The sequence below is a fragment of the Gorilla gorilla genome, chromosome 4 (assembly GCF_029281585.2).
Source record: "Gorilla gorilla gorilla isolate KB3781 chromosome 4, NHGRI_mGorGor1-v2.1_pri, whole genome shotgun sequence".
Lineage (NCBI taxonomy): Eukaryota > Metazoa > Chordata > Mammalia > Primates > Hominidae > Gorilla > Gorilla gorilla.
The window spans coordinates 68,924,758-68,943,342 of NC_073228.2; positions in this window are offsets into that span (position 1 = coordinate 68,924,758).

The following is an 18,585-nucleotide window of genomic DNA, read 5'->3' on the forward strand; positions in this document are numbered from 1 at the left end:
GGAATGCAATGGAATGGAATGGAATCAACTCGAGTAAAACGGAATGGAATAGATTGGAATATAATGGAATGGAATTCAATGGAATTGAATGTAACGGAATGGAATGCAATGGAAAGGAAAGGAAAGGAATGGAATGGAATGGAATGGAATGGAATGGAATGGAATGGAATGGGATGGAATGCAGCGGAATTGAATGGAACGGAATGGAATGGAATCATCCAGAGTGGAATGGAATGGAATGGAATGGAATGGAATGGAATGGAGTGGAATGGAATGGAATCAACCCGAGAAGAACGGAATGGAATGGAATGCAATGGAATGGAATGGAATGGAATGGAATGGAATGGAATGGAATGGAATGGAATGGAATGGAACGGAATGGCACGGAATGCAATGGAAAGGAATGGATTGGAATGGGATGGAATGGAATGGAATGGGATGGAATGGATTGGAATCAACCTGCGTAGAATGGAATGGAATGGAACGGAACGGAACGGAATGTAATGGAGTGGAAAGGAATGGCATGGAATGGAATGGAATGGAATGGAATCAACCCGAGTAGAACGGAATAGAATGTAATGGAGTGGAAGGGAATGGAATGGAATGGAATCATTCCGAGAAGAACGGCGTGGAATAGAATGGAATGGAATGGATTGGAAAGGAATGGAATGGAATGGATTGGAATGGAAAGGAATGGAATGGAATGTTATCAAACTGAGTGGAGAGAAGTGAAATGTAATGTAATGTAATGGAATGGAATGGAATGGAGTGGAATGTAATGGAATGGAGTCAACCCGAGAAGAACGGACCCGAATGGAACAGAATGGAATGGAATAGAATGGAAATGAATCCACACGAGTAGAATGGAATGTAATGTAATGTAATGTAATGTAACGTAATGTAATGTAATGTATCAACCAGATTGGAGAGAAATTGAATGGAATGGAATGGAATGGAATGGAATGGAATGGAATGGAATGGAATGGAATGGAAAGGAATGGAATGCAACGGAATGGAATGGAAAGGAATATAATGGAATGGAATGGAATCCACCCGAGAGGAACACAGTGGAAAGGAATGGAATGGAATGGAATGGAATGGAATGGAATGGAATGGAATGGAATGCAATGGAATGGAATGGAATGCCATGGAATGCAAAGGAAAGGAATGGAATGGAATGGGATGGAATGGAATAGAATGGAATGGAATGGTATGGAATGGAAACAACCCGATTAGAATGGAACGGAATGAATGGAACGGAATGGAATGGAATGGAATGGAATGGAATGGAATGGAACGGAATGGAATTGAATGGATTCAACACGAGTAGAACGGAAATGAATGGAATGGAATAGAATGGAATGGAATGGAATGGAGTGGAATCAACCCGAGTAGAACGGAATGGAATGGAATGGAATGGAATGGAATGGAATGGAATGGAATGAAATGGAATGGAATGGAATGGAATGGAATGGAATGGAATGGAATGGTTTGGAATTCAATGCAATGGAATGGAATAGAATGGAATGGAATCTACCTGAGTAGAACTGAATGGAATGAAATGGAATTTAATGGAAAGGAATGGGATGGAATGGAATGGAATGGAATGGAATGGAATGGAATAGAACGGAATCAACCCGAGTAGAATGGAATAGAATGGAACGGAGTGGAAGGGAATGGATTGGAATGGAATCAACCCGAAAGGAATGGAATGGAATGGAATTGAACGGAAGGGAACGAAACAGAATGGAAAGGAATGGAACGGAACGGAATGGAATGGAATGGAATCAACCCGATAAGAATGGCGTGTAATGGAACGGAAAGGAATGGAATGAAGTGGAGTGGAATACAATGGAATTCAATCAACTCGAGTAGAATGGAATGGAATGGAATGGAATGGAAAGCAATAGAATGGAATGGAATTGGATTGAAAGGAGTGGAATGGAATGGAATGGAATGGAATGGAATGGAATGCAATAGAATCAACCCTAGTAGAAAGGAATGGAGTAGAATGGAATGGAATGGAATGGAATGGAATGGAATGGAATGGAATGGAATGGAATGGAATGGAATGGAATTAAACCGAGTAGAATGGAGTGGAATGGAGTAGTATGGTATGGAATGGAATGGAATGGAATGGAATGGAATGGAATGGAATGGAATGGAATGGAATGGAATGGAATGCAATGGAATGGAAAGGAAAAGAATATAATGGAATGGAGTGGAATCCACCCGAGAGGAACAGAGTGGAAAGGAATGGTATGGAATGGAATGAAATGGAATCGAAAGGAATGCAATGGAATGGAATGGAATGCAATGTAATGGAATGGAATGCCATGGAATGCAAAGGAAAGGAATGGAATGGAATGGGATGGAATGGAATGGAATGGAATGGAATGGGATGGAATGGAATCAACCCGATTAGAATGGAACGGAATGAAAGGAACGGAATGGAATGGTATGGAATGGAATGGAAAGGAATGCAATGGAATGGAACGCAATGAAATGCAATGGAATGGAATTGAATGGACTCAACACGAGTGGAACGGAGAGGAATGGAATGGAATGGAATAGAATGGAATGGAATGGAATGGAATGGAAAGGAATGGAATCCACCCGAGTAGAACGGAATGGAATGGAATGGAATGGGATGGAATGGAATGGAATGGAATGCAATGGAATGGAATGGTTTAGAATGCAATGCAATGGAATGGAATAGAATGGAATGGAATCTACCCGAGCAGAACGGAATGGAATGGAATGGAATGGAATGGAATGGAATGGAATCATCCCGAGTATAACGGAATGGAATGGAATGGAATCTAATGGAATGGAATGTAATGGTATGGAATGCAATGCAATGGAATGGAATGCAATGCAATGGAATGGAATGGAATGGAATGGAATGGAATGGAATGGAATGGAATGGTATGGAATGGAATGGGATGGGATGGGATGGGATGGGATGGGATGGGATGGGGTGGGATGGGATGGGATGGATTGGAATGGAATGGAATGGAATGGAATGGAATGGAATGGATTAGAATCTACCTGCGTAGAATGGAATGGAATGGATCGGAACAGAACGGAATGGAATGGAGTGGAATGGAATGGAATGGATTCAACACGAGTAGAACGGAACGGATGGAATGGAATGGAATGGAATGGAATGAATGGCATGGAATGGAATCAACCCGAGTAGAACGGAATGGAATGAAATGGAATGGAATGGAATGGAATGCAATTCTATGCAATGGAATGGAATGGAATGGAATGGAATGGAGTGGAATGGAATGGAATGGAATGGAATGGAATGGTATGGAATGGAATGGAATGGAATGGAATGGAATGGAATGGAATGGGATGGAATTTGATGGAATGGAATGGAATGGAATGGAATGGAATGGATTGGAATCAACCTGCGTAGAATGGAATGGAATGGATCGGAACAGAAAGGAATGGAATGGAGTGGAATGGAATGGAATGGAATGGAATGCAATGGAATGGAATGGAATGGAATGGAATGCAATGGAATGGAATGGAGTTGAATGGAATGGAATGGAACCAACCCGATTAGAACGGAACGGAATGGAATGGAACGGAATGGCATGGTATGGAATGGAATGGAATCGAATGGAATGGATTCAACACGAGTAGAACGGAAAGGAATGGAATGGAATGGAATGGAATGGAATGGAATGGAATGGAATGGAATGGAATGGAATGGAATGGAATGAATGGCATGGAATGGAATCAACCCAAGTAGAACGGAATGGAATGTAATGGAATGGAATGGAATGCAATTCAATGCAATGGAATGGAATGGAATGCAATGGAATGGAATGGAATGGAATGGAATGTACCCATGTAGAACGGAATGGAATGGAATGGAATGGAATGGAATGGAATGGAATGGAATGGAATGGAATGGGATGGAATGGAATGGAAATGGAATGGAATGGAATGGAATGGATTGGAATCAACCTGCGTAGAATGGAATGGAATGGATCGGAACAGAAAGGAATGGAATGGAGTGGAATGGAATGGAATGGAATGGAATGCAATGGAATGGAATGGAATGGAATGGAATGCAATGGAATGGAATGGAGTTGAATGGAATGGAATGGAACCCACCCGATTAGAACGGAATGGAATGGAATGGAACAGAATGGCATGGTATGGAATGGAATGGAATGGAATGGAATGGATTTAACAAGAGTAGAACGGAAAGGAATGGAATGGAATGGAATGGAATGGAATGGAATGGAATGGAATGGAATGGAATGGCATGGAATGAATGGCATGAAATGGAATCAACCCGAGTAGAACGGAATGGAATGTAATGTAATGGAATGGAATGCAATTCAATGCAATGGAATGGAATGGAATGCAGTGGCATGGAATGGAGTGGAGTGGAATGTACCCGTGTAGAACGGAATGGAATGGAATGGAATGGAATGGAATGGAAATGGAATGGAATCAACACAAGAAGAAAGGAATGGAAAGGAATGGAATGGAATGGAATGGAATGGAGTGGAATTTAAAGGAATGGAATGGAATGGAATGGAATGGAATGGAATGGAGTGGAATGGAATGGAATGGAATGGAATGGAATGGAATGGAATGGAAAGGAATGGAATGGAATGGAACGGAATGGCACGGAATGCAATGGAATGGAATGGATTGGAATGGGATGGGATGGAATGGAATGGGATGGAATGGGCTGGAATCAACCTGCGTAGAATGGAATGGAATGGAACGGAACGGAATGGAATGGAGTGGAAAGGAATGGAATGGAATGGAATGGAATGGAAAGGAATGGAATCCTCCCAACTAGAACGGAATAGAATGTAATGGGGTGGAAGGGAATGGAATGGAACGGAATCAATCCGAGAAGAACAGCGTGGAATAGAATGGAATGGAACGGAATGGAAAGGAATGGAATGGAATGGATTGGAATGGAAAGGAATGGAATGGAATGATATCAAACAGAGTGGAGAGAATTGGAGTGTAATGTAATGGAATGGAATGGAATGGAATGGAGTGGAATGGAATGGAATGGAGTCAACCCGAGTAGAACGGAACCGAATGGAACGGAATGGAATGGAATAGAATGGAAATGAATCCACACGAGTGGAATGGAACGGAATGGAATGGAATGGAATGGAATGGAATGGAATGGCATGGAATGGAATGGAATCAACCAGATTGGAGAGAAATTGAATGGAATGGAATGGAATGGAATGGAATGGAATGGAATGGAATGGAATGGAATGCAACGGAATGGAATGGAAAGGAATATAATGGAATGGAATGGAATCCACCCGAGAGGAACACAGTGGAAAGGAATGGAATGGAATGGAATGGAATGGAATGGAATGGAATGGAATGGAATGGAATGGAATGGAATGCAATGGAATGGAATGGAATGCCATGGAATGCAAAGGAAAGGAATGGAATGGAATGGGATGGAATGGAATGGAATGAAATGGAATGGAATGGTATGGAATGGAAACAACCCGATTTGAATGGAACGGAATGAATGGAACGGAATGGAATGGTAAGGAATGGAATGGAATGGAATGGAACGGAATGGAATGGAATGGATTCAACACGAGTAGAACGGAAAGGAATGGAATTTAATGGAATAGAATGGAATGGAATGGAATGGAATGGAATCAACCCGATTAGAACGGAATGGAATGGAATGGAATGGAATGGAATGGAATGGAATGGAATGGAATGGAATGGAATGGAATGGAATGGAGTGGAATGGTTTGGAATGCAATGCAATGGAATGGAAAAGAATGGAATGGAATCTACCTGAGTAGAAAGGAATGGAAAGAAATGGAATTTAATGGAAAGGAATGGGATGGAATGGAATGGAATGGTATGGAATGGAATGGAATGGAATGGAATGGAATGGAATGGAATGGAATGGAATGGAATCAACCCGAGAGGAATGGAATGGAATGGAATGGAATGGAATGGAATGGAATGGAATGGAATGGATTGGAATGGAATCAACCCGAGAGGAATGGAATGGAATGGAATTGAACGGAAGGGAACGAAACAGAATGGAAAGGAATGGAACGGAACGGAATGGAATGGAATGGAATCAACCCGAGAAGAACGGCGTGTAATGGAACGGAAAGGAATGGAATGAAGTGGAATGGAATACAATGGAATTCAATCAACTCGAGAAGAATGGAATGGAATGGAATGGAATGGAAAGCAATAGAATGGAATGGAATTGGATTGAAAGGAGTGGAATGGAATGGAATGGAATGGAACGGAATGGAATGGAATCAACCTAGCAGAAAGGAATGCAGTGGAATGGAATGGAATGGAATGGAATGGAATGGAATGGAATGAAATGGAATGGAATGGAATCAAACCGAGTAGAATGGAGTGGAATGGAATAGAATGGTATGGAATGGAATGGAATGGAATGGAATGGAATGGAATGGAATGGAATGGAATGGAATGGAATGGAATGCAATGGAATGGAATGGTATACAACGGAATGGAATGGAAAAGAATATAATGGAATGGAATGGAATCCACCCGAGAGGAACAGAGTGGAAAGGAATCGTATGGAATGGTATGGAATGGAATGGAATGGAATGCAATGGAATGGAATGGAATGCAATGGAATGGAATGGAATGCCATGGAATGCAAAGGAAAGGAATGGAATGGAATGGGATGGAATGGAATGGAATGGAATGGAATGGGATGGAATGGAATGGAATGGAATGGAACGCTATGGAATGGAATCAACCCGATTAGAATGGAACGGAATGAATGGAATGGAATGGAATGGAATGGAATGCAATGGAATGGAACGCAATGAAAGGCAATGGAATGGAATGGAATGGATTCAACACGAGTAGAACGGAAAGGAATGGAATGGAAAGAATTGAATGGAATGGAATGGAATGGAATGGAATGGAATCAACCCGAGTAGAACGGAATGGAATGGAATGGTATGGAATGGAATGCAATGGAATGGAATGGAATGGAATGGAATGGAATGGTTTAGAATGCAATGCAATGGAATGGAATAGAATGGAATGGAATCTACCCGAGTAGAACGGAATGGAATGGAATGGAATGGAATGGAATGGAATGGAATGGAATGGAATGGAATGGAATGGAATGGAATGGAAAGGAATGGAATCATCCCGAGTATAACGGAATGGAATGGAATGGAATCTAATGGAAAGTAATGGAATGGAATGGAATGGAATGGAATGGAATGGAATGAAATGGAATGGAATCAACCAGAGTAGAACGGAATGGAATGGAACGGAATGGAATGGAACGGAATGGAATGGAATGGAATGGAGTGCAATGGAATCAAACGTAGTAGAACGGAATGGGATAGAATGGAATGGAATGGAATGGAATGCAAAGCAATGGAATGGAATGGAATGGAATGTATTCCACACGAGTAGAACGGAAAGGAACGGAATGGAATGCAATGGAATGCAATGGAATGGAATCAACTCGAGTAGAACGGAATGGAATGGAATGGAATGGAATGGAATGGAATGGAATGGAATGGAATGGGATGGAATGGGATAGAATGGAATGGAATGGAATGGAATGGATTGGAATCAACCTGCATAGAATGGAATGGAATGGAATGGAACAGAACAGAATGGAATGGAGTGGAATGGAAAGGAATGGAATGGAATGCAACGGAATGGAATGGAGTTGAATGGAATGGAATGGAACCAACCCGATTAGAACGGAATGGAATGGAATGGAACGGAATGGAATGGTATGGAATGGAATGGAATGGAATGGAATGGAATGGAATGGAATGGAATGGATTCAACACGAGTAGAACGGAAAGGAATGGAATGGAAAGGAATGGAATGGAATGGAATGGAATGGAATGGAATGGAATGGAATGGAATGGAATGGAATGAATGGCATGGAATGGAATCAACCCGAGTAGAAAGGAATGGACTGGGATGGAATGGAATGGAATGGAATGGAATGGAATGGAATGCAATGGAATGGAATGGAATGGAATGGAATGTACCAGTGTAGAACGGAATGGAATGGAATGGAATGGAATGGAATGGAAATGGAATGGAATCAACCCGAGAAGAAAGGAATGGAAAGGAAAGGAATGGAATGGAATGGAATGGAATGGAATGGAATGGAATGGAATGGAAAGGAATTGAATGGAATGGAATGGAATGGAATGGAATGGAATGGAATGGAAAGGAATAGAATGGAATGGAATGGAATGGAATGGAATGGAATGGAATGGAATGCAATGGTACGGAATGAAATGGAATGGTATGGAATTGAATGCAGTTGAATGGAATGGAATGGAATGGAATCCACGCGAGTAGAACGGAATGGAATGGAATGGAATGGAATGCAATGGAATAGTATGGAATGGAATGGAATGGAATGGAATGGAATGGAATACAATGCAATGGAATGGAATGGAATGGAATGGAATGGAATGGAATGGGATGGAATGGAATGGAATGGCATTGAATGGAATGGAATGGAATGGATTGGAATGGAATGGAATGGCATGGCATGGAATGGAATGGAATGGAATGGTATGGAATGGAATGGAATGGAATGGAATGGAATGGAATGGAATGGAATGGAATGGAATGCAATGGAATGGAATGGAATGGAATGGAATGGAATGGAATGGAATCAACCAGAGTAGAACGGAATGGAATGGAACGGAATGGAATGGAATGGAATGGATTGGAATGGAATCAAACCTAGTAGAACGGAATGGGATAGAATGGAATGTAATGGAATGGAATGCAAAGGAATATAATGGAATCAACCAGGGTAAAACGGAATGAAATTGAATGGAATGGAATGGAATGGAATGCAAAGGAATGGAATGGAATGGAATGGAATGGAATGTATTCCACACGAGTAGAACGGAAAGGAATGGAATGGAATGCAATGGAATGGAATTGAATTGAATGGAATGGAATGCAATCAAGCCGAGTAGAACGGAATGGAATGGAATGGAATGGTAAGGAATGGAATGGAATGGAATGGTATGGAATGAAATGAAATGGAATGGAATGGAATGGAATGGAATGGAATAGAATGGAATGGCATGGAAGGCAATGGAACGGAATGGAATGGAATGGGATGGAATGGAATGGAATGGAATGGAATGGAATGGAATGCAATGGATTGGAATCATCCTGCGTAGAATGGAATCTAATGGAACCGAACGGAACGGAATGGAATGGAGTGGAATGGAATGGAATGGAATGGAATCAACCCGAGTAGAACGGAATAGAATGAAATGGAGTGGAAGGGAATGCAATGGAATTGAACGGAATGGAACGAAACAGAATGGAAAGGAATGGAACGGAACGGAATGGAAAGGAATGGAATCAACCTGAGAAGAACGGCATGGAATGGAATGGAAAGGAATGGAATGAAGTGGAATGGAATACAGTGGAATGCAATCAACTCGAGTAGAATGGAATGGAATGGAATGGAATGGAAAGCAATAGAATGGAATGGAATTGGATGGAAAGGAATGGAATGGAATGGAACGGAATGGAATGGAATGGAGTGGAATCAACACTAGTAGAAAGGTATGGAACGGAATGGAGTGGAATGGAATGGAATGGAATGGAGTGGAATGGAATGGAATCAACCCGAGTAGAAAAGAATGGAATAGAATGGAATGGAATGGAATGGAATGCAATGGAATGGAACGTAATCAAAATGAATTCAACGGAATGGAATAGAATGGAATAGAAAGAATGGAATTCAATAGAATGGAATTAAATGGAACGGAATGCAATGGAAAGGAAAGGAATGCAATAGAATGGAATGGAATGGAATGGAATGGAATGCAAAGGAAAGGAAAGGAATGGAATAGAATGGAATGGAATGGAAAGGAATGGAATGCAATGGAAAGGAAAGGAATGGAATAGAATGGAATGGAATGGAATGGAATGGAATGGAATGTTATCAAACAGAGTGGAGAGAATTGGAATGTAATGGAATGGAATGGAATGGAATGGAATGGAGTGGAATGGAATGGAATGGAATCAACCCGAGTAGAACGGAACCGAGCGGAACGGAATGGAATGGAACGGAATGGAATGGAAATGGAATGGAAATGGAATGGAATCAACCCGAGAAGAAAGGAATGGAAAGGAATGGAATGGAATGGAATGGAATGGAATTTAAAGGAATGGAATGGAATTGTATGGAATGGAATGGAATGGAATGGTATGGAATGAAATGAAATGGATTGGAATGGAATGGAATGGAATGGAATAGAATGGAATGGCATGGAAGGCAATGGAACGGAATGGAATGGAATGGGAAGGAATGCAATGGAATGGAATGGAATGGAATGGAATGGAATGGAATGAAATGGATTGGAATCAAAATGCGTAGAATGGAATGTAATGGAACGGAACGGAATGGAATGGAAGGGAGTGGAATGGAATGGAATGGAATGGAATGGAATCAACCCGAGTAGAACGGAATATAATGGAATGGAGTGGAAGGGAATGGAATGGAATTGAACGGAATGGAACGAAACAGAATGGAAAGGAATGGAACGGAACGGAATGGAATTGAATGGAATCAACCCGAGAAGAACGGCATGGAATGGAATGGAATGGAATGGAATGAAGTGGAATGGAATACAATGGAATGCAATCAACTCGAGTAGAATGGAATGGAATGGAATGGAATGGAAAGCAATAGAATGGAATGGAATTGGATGGAAAGGAATGGAATGGAATGGAATGGAATGGAATGGAATGGAATGGAATGGAATGGAATGGAATCAACCCTAGTAGAAAGGAATGGAACGGAATGGAATGGAATGGAATGGAATGGAATGGAATGGAATGGAATGGAATGGATTTCAATGGAATGGAATGGAATGAAACGGAATGGAATCAAACCGAGTAGAATTTAGTGGAATGGAATAGAATGCTATGGAATGGAAAGGAATTGAATGGATTGGAATGGAATGGAATGGAATGGAATGGAATGGAATGGAATGGAATGGATTGGAATCAACCCGAGTAGAAAAGAATGGAATAGAATGGAATGGAATGGAATGGAATGCAATGGAATGGAACGGAATCAACACGAATTCAACGGAATGGAATAGAATGGAATAGAAAGAATGGAATTCAATGGAATGGAATGTAATGTAATGGAATGCAATGGAAAGGAAAGGAATGGAATAGCATGGAATGGAATGGAATGGAATGGAATGGAATGGAATGGAATGAAATGGAATGCAATGGAAAGGAAAGGAATGGAATAGCATGGAATGGAATGGAATGGAATGGAAAGGAATGGAATGCAATGGAAAGGAAAGGAATGGAATAGAATGGAATGGAATGGAATGGAATGGAATGGAATGGAATGGAATGGAATGTTATCAAACAGAGTGGAGAGAATTGGAATGGAATGGAATGGAATGGAATGGAATGGAATGGAATGGAATGGAATGGAATGGAATGGAATGGAATCAACCCGAGAAAAACGGAATGGAATGGAATGGAATGGAATGGAATGGAATGGAATGGAATGGAATGGAAAGGTTTGGAATGCAATGCAATGGAATGGAATAGAATGGAATGGAATCTACCCGAGTAGAACGGAATGGAATGGAATGGAATGGAATGGGATGGAATGGAATGGAATGGAATGGAATGCAATGGAATATAATGGAATCAACCAGGGTAGAACGGAATGAAATAGAATGGAATGGAATGGAATGGAATGCAAAGCAATGGAATGGAAAGGAATGGAATGTATTCAACACGAGTAGAACGGAAAGGAACGGAATGGAATGCAATGGAACGGAATGGAATGGAATGGAATGCCATGGAAGGCATTGGAATGGAATGGAATGGAATGGGATGGAATGGAATGGAATGGAATGGAATGGAATGGAATGGATTGTAAACAACCTGGGTAGAATGGAATGGAATGGAACGGAATGGAACCGAATGGAATGGAGTGGAATGGAATGGAATGGAATGGAATGGAATGGAATGGAATGGAATCAACCCGAGTAGAACGGAAAAGAATGGAATGGAGTGGAGGGGAATGGATTGGAATAGAATCAACCCGAGAGGAATGGAAAGGAATGGAATGGAATTGAACGGAAGGGAATGAAACAGAATGGATAGGAATGGAACGGAACGGAATGGAATGGATTGGAATCAACCCGAGAAGAACGGCGTGTAATGGAACGGAAAGGAATGGAATGAAGTGGAATGGAATGCAATGGAATTCAATCAACTCGAGTAGAATGGAAAGGAATGGAATGGAAAGGAAAGCAATAGAATGAAATGGAATTGGATGGAAAGGAGTGGAACGGAATGGAATGGAATGGAATGGAATCAACCCTAGTAGAAAGGAATGGAGTGGAAAGGAATGGAATGGAATTTAATGGAATGGAATGGAATGGAATGGAATCAAACCGAGTAGAATGGAGTGGAATGGAATAGAATTGTATGGAATGGAATGGAATGGAATGGAATGGAATGGAATGGAATGGAATGGAATGGAATACAATGTAATAGAACGGAATCAACAAGATTGGAGAGAAATTGAATGAATGGAATGGAATGGAATGGAATGGAATGCAACGGAATGGAATGGAAAAGAATATAATGGAATGGATTGGAATCCACCCGAGAGGAAGAGAGTGGAAAGGAATGGTATGGAATGGAATGGAACGGAATGGAATGGAATGGAATGGAACGGAATGCAGTGGAATGGAATGGAATGCAATGGAATGGAATGGAGTGCCATGGAATGCAAAGGAAAGGAATGGAATGGAATGGGATGGAATGGAATGGAATGGAATGGAATGGGATGGAATGGAATGGAATGGAATGGAATGGAATGGAATGGATTCAGCACGAGTAGAACAGAAAGGAATGGAATGGAATGGAATAGAATGGAATGGAATGGAATGGAATGGAATGGAATGGAATGGAATGGAATGAAAAGGAATAGAATCAACCCGAGTAGAACGGAATGGAATGGAATGGAATGGAATGGAATGGAATGGAATGGTATGGAATGGTTTCGAATGCATTGCAATGGAATGGAATAGAATGGAATGGAATCTACCCGAGTAGAACGGAATGGGATGGAATGGAATGGAATGGAATGGAATGGAATGGAATGGAATCATCCCGAGTATAATGGAATGGAATGGAATGGAATCTATTGGAATGGAATGGAATGGAATGGAATGGAATGGAATGGAATGGAATGGAATTGAATGGAGTGGTATGGAATGCAATGCAATGCTATGGAATGGAATGGAATGGAATGGAATGGAATGGAATGGAATGGAATGGAATGGAATCAACCAGAGTAGAACGGAATGGAATGGAACGGAATGGAATGGAATGGAATGGAGTGGAATGGAATCAAACCGAGTAGAACGGAATGGGATAGAATGGAATGTATTGGAATGGAATGCAACGGAATATAATGGAATCAACCAGGGTAGAATGGAATGAAATAGAATGGAATGGAATGGAATGGAATGCAAAGCAATGGAATGGAATGGAATGGAATGTATTCAACACAAGTAGAACGGAAAGGAACGGAATGGAATGCAATGGAATGGAATGGAATGGAATGGTTTGGAATGCAATGCAATGGAATGGAATAGAATGGAATGGAATCTACACGAGTAGAACGTAATGGAATGGAATGGAATGGAATGGAATGGAATGGAATGGAATGGAATTGAATGGAATGGTATGGAATGCACTGCAATGGAATGGAATGGAATGGAATGCAATGGAATGGAATGGAATGGAATAGAATCAACCAGAGTAGAACGGATTGGAATGGAAAGGAATGGAATGGAATGGAGTGGAGTGGAATGGAATCAAACCGAGTAGAACGGAATGGGATAGAATGGAATGTAATGGAATGGAATGCAATGGGATATAATGGAATCAACCAGGGTAGAACGGAATGGAATGGAATGAAATAGAATGGAATGGAAAGGAACGGTATGCAAAGCATTGGACTGGAATGGAATGGAATGTATTCAACACGAGTAGAAAGGAAAGGAACGGAATGGAATGCAATGGAATGGAATGGAATGGAAGCAACTCGAGTAGAACGGAATGGAATGGAATGGAATGGAATGGAATGGAATGGAATGGAATGGAATGGAATGGAATGGAATGGTATGGAATGGAATGGAATGGAATGGAATGGAATGGAATGGAATCAACCTGCGTAGAATGGAATGGAATGGAACGGAATGGAACGGAATGGAATGGAACGGAATGGAATGGAGTGGAATGGAATGGAATGGAATGGAATGAAATGGAACGGTATGGAATGGAATCAACCCGATTAGAATGGAATGGAATGAATGGAACGGACTGGAATGGTATGGAATGGAATGGAATGGAATGCAATGGAATGGAATACAATGAAATGCAATGGAATGGAATGGAATGGATTCAACACGAGTAGAACGGAAAGGAATGGAAAGGAATGGAATAGAATGGAATGGAATGGAATGGAATGGAGTGGAATGGAATGGAATCAACCCGAGTAGAAAAGAATGGAATAGAATGGAATGGAATGGAATGGAATGCAATGGAATGGAACGTAATCAAAATGAATTCAACGGAATGGAATAGAATGGAATAGAAAGAATGGAATTCAATGGAATGGAATTAAATGGAACGGAATGCAATGGAAAGGAAAGGAATGCAATAGAATGGAATGGAATGGAATGGAATGGAATGCAAAGGAAAGGAAAGGAATGGAATAGAATGGAATGGAATGGAATGGAATGGAATGCAATGGAAAGGAAAGGAATGGAATAGAATGGAATGGAATGGAATGGAATGGAATGGAATGGAATGGAATGTTATCAAACAGAGTGGAGAGAATTGGAATGTAATGGAATGGAATGGAATGGAATGGAATGGAGTGGAATGGAATGGAATGGAATCAACCCGAGTAGAACGGAACCGAGCGGAACGGAATGGAATGGAACGGAATGGAATGGAAATGGAATGGAAATGGAATGGAATCAACCCGAGAAGAAAGGAATGGAAAGGAATGGAATGGAATGGAATGGAATGGAATTTAAAGGAATGGAATGGAAATGTATGGAATGGAATGGAATGGAATGGTATGGAATGAAATGAAATGGATTGGAATGGAATGGAATGGAATGGAATAGAATGGAATGGCATGGAAGGCAATGGAACGGAATGGAATGGAATGGGATGGAATGCAATGGAATGGAATGGAATGGAATGGAATGGAATGAAATGGATTGGAATCAAAATGCGTAGAATGGAATGTAATGGAACGGAACGGAATGGAATGGAAGGGAGTGGAATGGAATGGAATGGAATGGAATGGAATCAACCCGAGTAGAACGGAATATAATGGAATGGAGTGGAAGGGAATGGAATGGAATTGAACGGAATGGAACGAAACAGAATGGAAAGAAATGGAACGGAACGGAATGGAATTGAATGGAATCAACCCGAGAAGAACGGCATGGAATGGAATGGAATGGAATGGAATGGAATGAAGTGGAATGGAATACAATGGAATGCAATCAACTCGAGTAGAATGGAATGGAATGGAATGGAATGGAAAGCAATAGAATGGAATGGAATTGGATGGAAAGGAATGGAATGGAATGGAATGGAATGGAATGGAATGGAATCAACCCTAGTAGAAAGGAATGGAACGGAATGGAATGGAATGGAATGGAATGGAATGGAATGGAATGGATTGGAATGGAATGGAATGGAATGAAACGGAATGGAATCAAACAGAGTAGAATTTAGTGGAATGGAATAGAATGCTATGGAATGGAAAGGAATTGAATGGATTGGAATGGAATGGAATGGAATGGAATGGAATGGAATGGAATGGATTGGAATCAACCCGAGTAGAAAAGAATGGAATAGAATGGAATGGAATGGAATGGAATGCAATGGAATGGAACGGAATCAACACGAATTCAACGGAATGGAATAGAATGGAATAAAAAGAATGGAATTCAATGGAATGGAATGGAAAGTAATGGAATGCAATGGAAAGGAAAGGAATGGAATAGCATGGAATGGAATGGAATGGAATGGAATGGAATGGAATGGAATGGAATAAAATGCAATGGAAAGGAAAGGAATGGAATAGCATGGAATGGAATGGAATGGAATGGAAAGGAATGGAATGCAATGGAAAGGAAAGGAATGGAATAGAATGGAATGGAATGGAATGGAATGGAATGGAATGGAATGGAATGGAATGTTATCAAACAGAGTGGAGAGAATTGGAATGGAATGGAATGGAATGGAATGGAATGGAATGGAATGGAATGGAATGGAATGGAATGGAATCAACCCGAGAAAAACGGAACGGAATGGAACCGAATGGAATGGAGTGGAATGGAATGGAATGGAATGGAATGGAATGGAATGGAATGGAATGGAATGGAATGGAATCAACCCGAGTAGAACGGAAAAGAATGGAATGGAGTGGAAGGGAATGGATTGGAATAGAATCAACCCGAGAGGAATGGAAAGGAATGGAATGGAATTGAACGGAAGGGAATGAAACAGAATGGATAGGAATGGAACGGAACGGAATGGAATGGAATGGAATCAACCCGAGAAGAACGGCGTGTAATGGAACGGAAAGGAATGGAATGAAGTGGAATGGAATGCAATGGAATTCAATCAACTCGAGTAGAATGGAAAGGAATGGAATGGAAAGGAAAGCAATAGAATGAAATGGAATTGGATGGAAAGGAGTGGAACGGAATGGAATGGAATGGAATGGAATCAACCCTAGTAGAAAGGAATGGAGTGGAATGGAATGGAATGGAATGGAATGGAATGGAATGGAATGGAATGGAATGGAATCAAACCGAGTAGAATGGAGTGGAATGGAATAGAATTGTATGGAATGGAATGGAATGGAATGGAATGGAATGGAATGGAATGGAATACAATGTAATAGAACGGAATCAACAAGATTGGAGAGAAATTGAATGAATGGAATGGAATGGAATGGAATGGAATGCAACGGAATGGAATGGAAAAGAATATAATGGAATGGATTGGAATCCACCCGAGAGGAAGAGAGTGGAAAGGAATGGTATGGAATGGAATGGAACGGAATGGAATGGAATGGAATGGAACGGAATGCAGTGGAACGGAATGGAATGCAATGTAATGGAATGGAATGCCATGGAATGCAAAGGAAAGGAATGGAATGGAATGGGATGGAATGGAATGGAATGGAATGGAATGGGATGGAATGGAATGGAATGGAATGGAATGGAATGGAATGGATTCAGCACGAGTAGAACAGAAAGGAATGGAATGGAATGGAATAGAATGGAATGGAATGGAATGGAATGGAATGGAATGGAATGAAAAGGAATAGAATCAACCCGAGTAGAACGGAATGGAATGGAATGGAATGGAATGGAATGGAATGGAATGGAATGGAATGGAATGGAATGGAATGGAATGGAATGGAATGGAATGGAATGGTTTAGAATGCATTGCAATGGAATGGAATAGAATGGAATGGAATCTACCCGAGTAGAACGGAATGGGATGGAATGGAATGGAATGGAATGGAATGGAATGGAATGGAATCATCCCGAGTATAATGGAATGGAATGGAATGGAATCTATTGGAATGGAATGGAATGGAATGGAATGGAATGGAATGGAATGGAATGGAGTGGTATGGAATGCAATGCAATGCTATGGAATGGAATGGAATGGAATGGAATGGAATGGAATGGAATGGAATGGAATGGAATGGAATCAACCAGAGTAGAACGGAATGGAATGGAACGGAATGGAATGGAATGGAATGGAGTGGAATGGAATCAAACCGAGTAGAACGGAATGGGATAGAATGGAATGTAATGGAATGGAATGCAACGGAATATAATGGAATCAACCAGGGTAGAACGGAATGAAATAGAATGGAATGGAATGGAATGGAATGCAAAGCAATGGAATGGAATGGTATGGAATGTATTCAACACAAGTAGAACGGAAAGGAATGGAATGGAATGCAATGGAATGGAATGGAATGGAATGGTTTGGAATGCAATGCAATGGAATGGAATAGAATGGAATGGAATCTACACGAGTAGAACGTAATGGAATGAAATGGAATGGAATGGAATGGAATGGAATGGAATGGAATTGAATGGAATGGTATGGAATGAAATGCAATGGAATGGAATGGAATGGAATGCAATGGAATGGAATGGAATGGAATAGAATCAACCAGAGTAGAACGGATTGGAATGGAAAGGAATGGAATGGAATGGAGTGGAGTGGAATGGAATCAAACCGAGTAGAACGGAATGGGATAGAATGGAATGTAATGGAATGGAATGCAATGGGATATAATGGAATCAACCAGGGTAGAACGGAATGGAATGGAATGAAATAGAATGGAATGGAAAGGAACGGTATGCAAAGCATTGGACTGGAATGGAATGGAATGTATTCAACACGAGTAGAAAGGAAAGG